Source organism: Hesperophylax consimilis, chromosome 6 (assembly GCF_061612785.1).
Source record: "Hesperophylax consimilis isolate HC1 chromosome 6, BYU_Hcon_1.0, whole genome shotgun sequence".
NCBI lineage: Eukaryota > Metazoa > Arthropoda > Insecta > Trichoptera > Limnephilidae > Hesperophylax > Hesperophylax consimilis.
In genome coordinates, this window is record NC_142841.1 from 36619241 (window position 1) to 36627597 (window position 8357).

The 8357-nt window shown below is 33.3% G+C and overlaps 1 long non-coding RNA gene across 1 annotated transcript; it reads left to right on the plus strand.

The window, feature by feature from the left end:
- Window positions 1-3795: 3795 nt before the first annotated feature.
- On the plus strand, window positions 3796-7448 carry LOC149423300 (uncharacterized). Its single transcript, XR_016302313.1, has 3 exons — window positions 3796-4712; window positions 5110-5383; window positions 7144-7448. It is a non-coding gene; the product is annotated as an uncharacterized LOC149423300 (long non-coding RNA).
- Window positions 7449-8357: the final 909 nt, after the last annotated feature.

The following is an 8357-nucleotide window of genomic DNA, read 5'->3' on the forward strand; positions in this document are numbered from 1 at the left end:
TCACATTTCTTTACACATATAATACATAATAACATAAAATATAATAACAAATAGCATAAACAAGAAATTAAAACCCACGAAGGCAATGCCTGAGTGTGGGTAATATAAAAACGATTACTATATTTTCAAATACCTAAAGTATAAAATACATAAGTAGAATAAGCGATTTTTTTGTTTTTGTTTTTAGTTATTATAAAAAGTAAAGAGAAAACAATATGTACCAACTACAGTTTAGAAAGTTACAGCAAGTGAGTTGTAGAAGGATAGATAAATTTATAGAAAAAGCGTTTCAATATCTGCGTCTTAGCTATTACAAATAGTTCTGTTAAATGTTTTACTGTGTATAATTATTTCAATATTTGGGTAAGTTTTATGTTTATTTATTGAAAAGGGAATTAAAACAGTTTTCTTTTACATTAACTGATAGAAGGTTTGCATCTAACGAGTATTTTAGGATTTGCATATATTTTTTTTAGTTTTCCTTTACAATATTCCAGTCCTGACCCTTTACTATAATGACAGTGTCATCCGCGTAAGAAATAATGATTTCACTGACGTTTTGTTTAAAAATATCGTTAACATACAATATGAAAAGTAATGCACCAATACAGTGCCTTGCGGTATTCCAAAATCATTTTTACAACTTGTGGTCTATTGTGGTCTATTGACAAAATGCGAGAAATAATTAACTAAAAAATCTGCCTCAACACAGGTTCGCCTAGTGAGGCAGGTTATGCACAACTTAAAATATAGTAGGTATATTATGCCATATCTTTATAACACTCGTACATATTTACTTTTTCTTCTATTAGAAACTGTTCTATTATTGTAATATTAGTTTTTCAACAATGTCATTGTTACTAACTTATGGGACTTGGACACGGTCAAGCGGCTTGATCGCAAGCACGTAGTTTATTGTCTATGGCACTTTGTGTCAAGCATTTTGACCGTGTACCGAAGCTGGCTTGCAAGCATTGCGCAATTCTACGTGCTTGCGGCGAGGCTTGATGCGAATTTATATTTTTGTGGGAATAGACAAACGACAATAGACAAATAAATATCACGTATCATAAACAATGATATAAATTGAATAAAATTGTTATAAAATAGGTACTTAGTTATTGTTTTTGTGTTCAATTTGTAGAAATCCATCTCATTTAAAAAATTTGGAAGTATTTTAGTATTTTTTAATAATTATGACAGCGGTTTTCAAGGTCATTAATAATCAAACTGTAGAATAAATAATTTTCTGAATTTTCAATGGAGAAAACATATTTTTTGTATGAATACCGCACAAGATATTCATACAAAAAATAGCTGTAGCCTGTAATACACTTTGCAAATGCTCATGGGTAAAGCGGCACCTTAACTTGTACCATTCTTGACACCAAATTCGTTTCTTTTTAATATTTTATTCAAACATAAAGCTAACGTAATGGGACTTGGACACGGTCAAGCGGCTTGATCGCAAGCACGTAGTTTATTGTCTATGGCACTTTGTGTCAAGCATTTTGACCGTGTACCGAAGCTGGCTTGCAAGCATTGCGCAATTCTACGTGCTTGCGGCGAGGCTTGATGCGAATTTATATTTTTGTGGGAATAGACAAACGACAATAGACAAATAAATATCACGTATCATAAACAATGATATAAATTGAATAAAATTGTTATAAAATAGGTACTTAGTTATTGTTTTTGTGTTCAATTTGTAGAAATCCATCTAATTTAAAAATTTTGGAAGTATTTTAGTATTTTTTAATAATTATGACAGCGGTTTTCAAGGTCATTAATAATCAAACTGTAGAATAAATAATTTTCTGAATTTTCAATGGAGAAAACATATTTTTTGTATGAATACCGCACAAGATATTCATACAAAAAATAGCTGTAGCTTGTAATACACTTTGCAAATGCTCATGGGTAAAGCGGTACCTTAACTTGTACCATTCTTGACACCAAATTCGTTTCTTTTTATTATTTTATTCAAACATAAAGCTAACGTAAGAGCCAAGAACGCTTTGTCTTTGACAGATTCCATTTTGCCGCGAGTCACGAAATGACAGGAAGGCATAGAAGTACATATACATAGACCACCACGAAATCACAGGAAGGCGTGGCCATGCTTGACGGAGAGGCTTGATGCGGGCTGTCAAGCCGCTAAGCATAGACAATAATAGACAACAATAGACAACAATAGACAAAAAAACTACGTGCTTGCGATCAAGCCGCTTGACCGTGTCCCAGTCTCTTAAGAGCCAAGAACGCTTTGTCTTTGACAGATTCCATTTTGCCGCGAGTCACGAAATGACAGGAAAGCATAGAAGTAAATATACATAGACCACCACGAAATCACAGGAAGGCGTGGCCATGCTTGACGGAGAGCAGGGGCATTTAACTAAGCTTTGGCCTCGAAACTCATTTGAAACCGCCACGCCCACCTCAAAATTCTTATAGAAAACGAATAATATGGCTAAAAGCTCAGATCTCATTGGTGAGAACAGAAGGATTGGTTTGATCTCTCGCTCTCTACCATAATGACTCGTGTAACAGAAAGAGATGACGGAATTTTGACAGTTTCAAATCATTCAAACAAAATGACAGTGGTTTATTTATACACGCGGGTTGTCATTTTCTGCCGAAATACTATCATTTCCGTCGAAAATATTGCGTGTTAATGTTGTTCGTGATAAAAATACAATATAAGCCAGTATAGTGTTAGCGAGTTACAAACATATTATATTCAACCTACCTACGTAAGTTCAAGTTTAAAGTGAATTAACAGTTTTAGGTTATTCGTTCGGTTTTTTGAACAATGCTTCATACTTGACATTATGTCTTCCTCCACAACGTATAAATGTTATTTATTATATCGATAAACTTATTCATGTTATTGATTAGTGTTATCCTGTATTATCTTATTGTTTTGGTGAAATTAAAGATTTTTTAACATATGTAACCATGAGTTCATGAGGCTGAAAAATGTCGGAATTCTTCGTCATACTGTCGGACAATCATGTTTTGGAAATTTTCTTCAGTGTTTTTGCAAATTTCTTGTCATTTTGGGTTTCTTCTTCTCAGATTTACAAGTTTCATCTCAAGGAAATGCACTGTAAAAGTTTATTTTCTTAGTCAGGCCCTTGGAAAACATTTCGACATTTTTCTGCTTCAAGGACATTTTTATTTTTAAAATATTTTTTTTGGGCTAGTGAATGAATGGAGTAGGCCGAGAGCAATTATATTGTCTATGGTTGCATCTTACTTTTAGATGACCTTGAGTTTTTTCTATCTTGTCTACTGCTCTTTTCCGCACGGTAGGTACTGCTTGTATATCTGTGGTTAAGTACTGTATAATTCTGTTGTATACAAAAAGCCCGAAGATATCGATCTAGAGAGTGGTATATTTATGACGGAGAGGCTTGATGCGGGCTGTCAAGCCCATAGATATATAACAGCATAGACAATAATAGACAACAATAGACAACAATAGACAAAAAAACTACGTGCTTGCGATCAAGCCGCTTGACCGTGTCCCAGTCCCATTTTAAAGACAGAAAATGACTAGATTAGTGCGACCTACCTTAGACAAGAATCTTCTCATGCGCATCTTACAAACTTATAAAAAAATATGTTTTAAATATTACTTATAAAACATTTTATCGCTTATTATTCTTGCTTGTATTGTGTATTGTAATTTTGCTCAGTTATAGTGATATTGAAGTTGTTCTTTTCATTTTTTTAAATCGTTTTTCCGTGTTCAGGTTATCGAGAAGGAAATTTTAAGGACGGGTTGTTTTATTTATTTTTATATTTACGTTTTTCGAGTGCCGACAATAATCGGAATGACACCATTACTAAAAAATTCTCAGAATATAAAGATCCACATCCATTATTAGTCTACGTCCACATCCCAAAAGCACGAAAATACCCTTATTAAATAAAAAGGGTTTTTGCAGATAGTCACACCGCCATCAAAATAATCGAGTATAAATTATTGACATATTGACGGCTCGAAAGTCATTTCTTCTGTGTTCAAAAGTTACAAAAGTTAACCGTTTTGTAAATATTTAGTTTGTATTTACAAATATAACATAATAAGTTTCTAGTAAGTGTAGTTTTAAGTTCGAGTTCAAGCCATAATCAAGTTAGCACCAAGATTTTCATCAGCCCAAAAGTTATTGTTGATTTCCAAAACGGGGAAAATGGAATCGGGAACTTATCCAAATGCCGTTGAACGGCAAAACGGACCCGCCAAACTCTCACACAATAAAACTACCTGAATGATTTTTCCCAGCTGAAATACGTCAACCATACTTTTGTAGATGTTAATGTCGATTTTGACATGGACCATAATATGCATTGATATGCATCTAGCTCAAAGGCGCGAGATCGGTGTTACCGTTACTAAACCTAAAGCCACACAGGTTTTTTTTAAACATAACATATTGCTTAGATGTGCTGGATTCTACTGACATATATCTTGGTGAAGTGCCTTTGGTGGCAAACCAATGTGTATTTCTGAAGATCAGTTGTACTCCATACAAGAAGGACAAACCTTACAGCATAAGTGCTTAACTATTCCAAGAGTTTTTGAAAATGTCCCACTTATGGCCCAAAGAAAATCTGGAGGACTGGCTAAATAACTGGCCTAATACCGGAAAAGCAGTTGTTGCTAAGCACCCCGGGGCACAAATTTCAACAGTACACGCTGTCAGGTATTATTGTTACATTTAACCAAAATATGATTATAACTTGTATTTTGTACTCTCCTTTTTCTCATAACGGGAGGGTCTGCCTAAATAAAATTTCAAAAATGTGATGTGAAGACAACACAAAACCTGCTGAAATAGCCTGTTGTGTACGCAGATCTGTATAGATATACGACTTACATATCTGTGCGGTCCGGGTCGTTGTTAATATTATATTCACCGTATTAATTTCAGAAGACCGACTTTCGCATGAAATACTGGAAATTCCAGAGGGAATGCGTCTAGAGACTGTGCGAGGAGTGACCGGGCCTGCAATGGACGGATGACGCTGAAGTAGCCCAGTACAGAGGCAGAATATGATGTTTAACATCCCCCAATAACTAAGTCATTTTCTCTCTTTAAGATGATCCAACGGGGAAGCCAGACACGGAAGTTCCTGTCGATGAAGAATCATACTTCGCCTGTGTTTTTGAGGCATATCTGAACAAGCATCGCCTGGTCTACGCTGGAAATATGTGTGGAATCCTTACGGAGGGAACCTCCCTTGCCAAGGGGGAAGGCTACCTGCCTCATAAACACTCCAACCAAGATGTCGTGGAGAAAATTACGAAACTGCCGTTTGTCAAATTAAATACCTCCAGCAGTTTAAATGATGAATGGCAAGTAAATTTGTTCAGGTAAACTTAACATTATTCCTAAGGAAGTGCGGTGTGCCCAAAGAACATGAGCTCAATTTTTCTTTACTTCTGGCGAAATTGATCAATAAGTAATCAATTACACTGGCTTATATTGGGTGTAGAAGTCCAAAGGTCTTAAGTAAATTAGTTTTCCTTCAAATTGGTGTAGATTATACTTCTAAGGATTTTCTATTCAGTACCTATACATTATTATTTACTCGCAAAATTTTAGTAGGTAGTGAAACATTTTACTCATAAAATAATACATAAAAAACAATCTCTAAATAGTATAAAACAAAGTCACTATCGATAAGAAAATGGAAAGAATTCAATCAAAAACCCTCAGAATGATTATTGGAGCTATGAAGTCTTCTCCAATTAATGCGCTTCAGGTGGAATGTGGGGAGCCTCCATTATATTTCAGAAGGCAATTCCTTGCCAATAAATATATTTTCAAGGCTTTATCGTTATCACATCATCCTATTAAACAAAGTCTTAATCGGTTAAGTGTTTATTTGAATTCTAACAAAAGATTGAGAGAAAAAAAATGTTTTCCGCTCCTAATTAAAAGTTTTCATCTCTATAATTCTCTGTCATCTTCCCTCCAATATCTTCAAGACAATATCTACAATACAATATTACATTTAAGGCAATCACTTTAATGCCGAACACAATAACATCAGACTTTCAGAAGAATATTTTATCTTCCCCAAATAAATTTAAAAATGTGGATGACTGTTTTAAAAGCATTGTGGCTTCAAAATTCCCTGGATTTTCCATCCTTTACACAGAACATCCTTTACAGCTGAATGTTTTGCAATTGAACAAGCGCTAAATCAAATCCAGGTTCTCAACATTCATCGAGCCTTACTATGTACTGATTCGCTAAGTGTTCTAACTAAAATTATGTCAAATATTCTATGGTATCCGGAAGACAATACTATATGTAATATAAAAAATCTTCTCAATTCTCTAAGTGAATCTGGGTTTGAGACGATATTGGCCTGGGTCCCTGCCCATTTGGGTATCGAGGGTAATGAGATGGCCGATTCTCTCGCCAAATCTGGTTCAGATTCCGGAACTATCCCACTAAATTTTAGAATTCCTATCTCCGATGTCTTCCCGATTCTTAAATCCAACATGACTCGTGCCTGGGAAGAAAATTGGGCAGTCTCCAAAATAAGAACTGGATCTTTCTATGCTGGAATTCAAAACCATATCCCTGCTAAGCCATGGTTTCACGGTAAAAAACAATTCATTTCATGTATTTCGAGAATGAGAATTGGTCACTGTTCAATTGCATCTCACTTGGCTAGAATTAGAGTTTTGGATGATCCGGTCTGCCAGTGCGGTGTGGAAGAGGAAACCCTCGACCACGTTTTCTTTAACTGTAAAAACCATTCATCTTTCAAGAACATATACCGCCTGCTTATTAAAATCACACACCAGTCCCCCCTTAACATTTCACACCTTTATCTCTTAACAATTCTCGTGTTCATACAGCTTTATGTAAGTTTATTAACCTGAATGAATTCAACATTTAATTTGTTTTAGTGATCTAAATGAGTCCAATATTTTTTTTGTTTTATTATTCTCCCAATAGCAAATTTTTTATCCACTTTAACTGTTACCGGCACAAAGCACTCTTTTCAGGGTGAAATGCCTAAATCCAAAAAAAAAAATATATTTTTCAAAATTTAACATCTTACTTTACTAGATAAAATAACGATCTTTCAAAATCAATTTGTGTTTTTTTCTAGAAAAAAGTCCATACGTCTAAAACTGGCCTCAAAAATGCCAAATTTCAGGTCAAGTCTACCTATTTCGCCTTGACAATTCTCATACACATAAGGAAAAATGATTTATCACTCAAAACTCAACAAAATATTTACACCCGCTATTCATCACACCAAAAATGTAAAATTCCTCCAACAAAAACAGCCTTCGTCCAACGACAGTTCTCTTATATAGCGCCTAAAATGTTCAACTTACTGAGTATTGATATTAATACATCGAAAACTGATGATCTTTATGCCATTAGTGTACAGAACTGGTTATTTGCTCAGGGAAGGAAATATTATAAAGAATGCCTTACATCTTAAAACTGTTCTCATTGTTTCATATTTCAGAATAAAAATTTTATCTCTAAATTAACTTCCAACAAAAACTTTATATTACGCTGATGCGATTTTTCTTATTTTAATTTCTATTATCCCTAACATTATATATAATTTTTATTTGTATCCTACTTCATTTTTATTTTTATTTTACAAGATTCACCTACTTTAACTCCTTTCCTGTTTGTGATCATCTACTTAATATTATATATTCAGAATTGGTTATTTATGAAGGGAAGGAACTATTTTAAAGAATGCCTGACATCATTAAATTAAGTTCATTTGCTTTATTTTCCTTTTTTTCATTTAAATTCTGTTTAAAAATTCTTTTTAAAGTAATTAATTAATTTATCTTTATTTTCATTATATCAACAAATAAAGTTGATATAATGAAAATAAAGTTGTTTGTTGATTTGCCCATTTGTATTTTTAATTATTTTATCTCATTAAAATCAACAGTTTGCAATGCGGTTGGTTTATTCTTATGAAATCTACTAAACCAGTTAAAGTATTACCTATTTTACAAATAAATTGCATTTCACAAAATAAAATATTAACAAAAGAACATGTATTACATTTATATAATTTTCGCACTACACAAATTTCGACTACCATAATACGGACATGTGTCTAGTGTGGTAGTCGAAAACCATGTAAAAAACTGGATACAAATATATTTTAAAATTAAAAAAAATATACAAAAAGTTCATAAATTAGTATTATTAAATTTCATAGATAAAATGAATTAAACATATTTTAAGAAAAGGGGGACATTTATATTTCGCTACTAATTATTTTTTGTGATGGATTCTCTGTCGAACTTTTGAACCTTCTTTTTATGGAAAAAAATCGTGTTT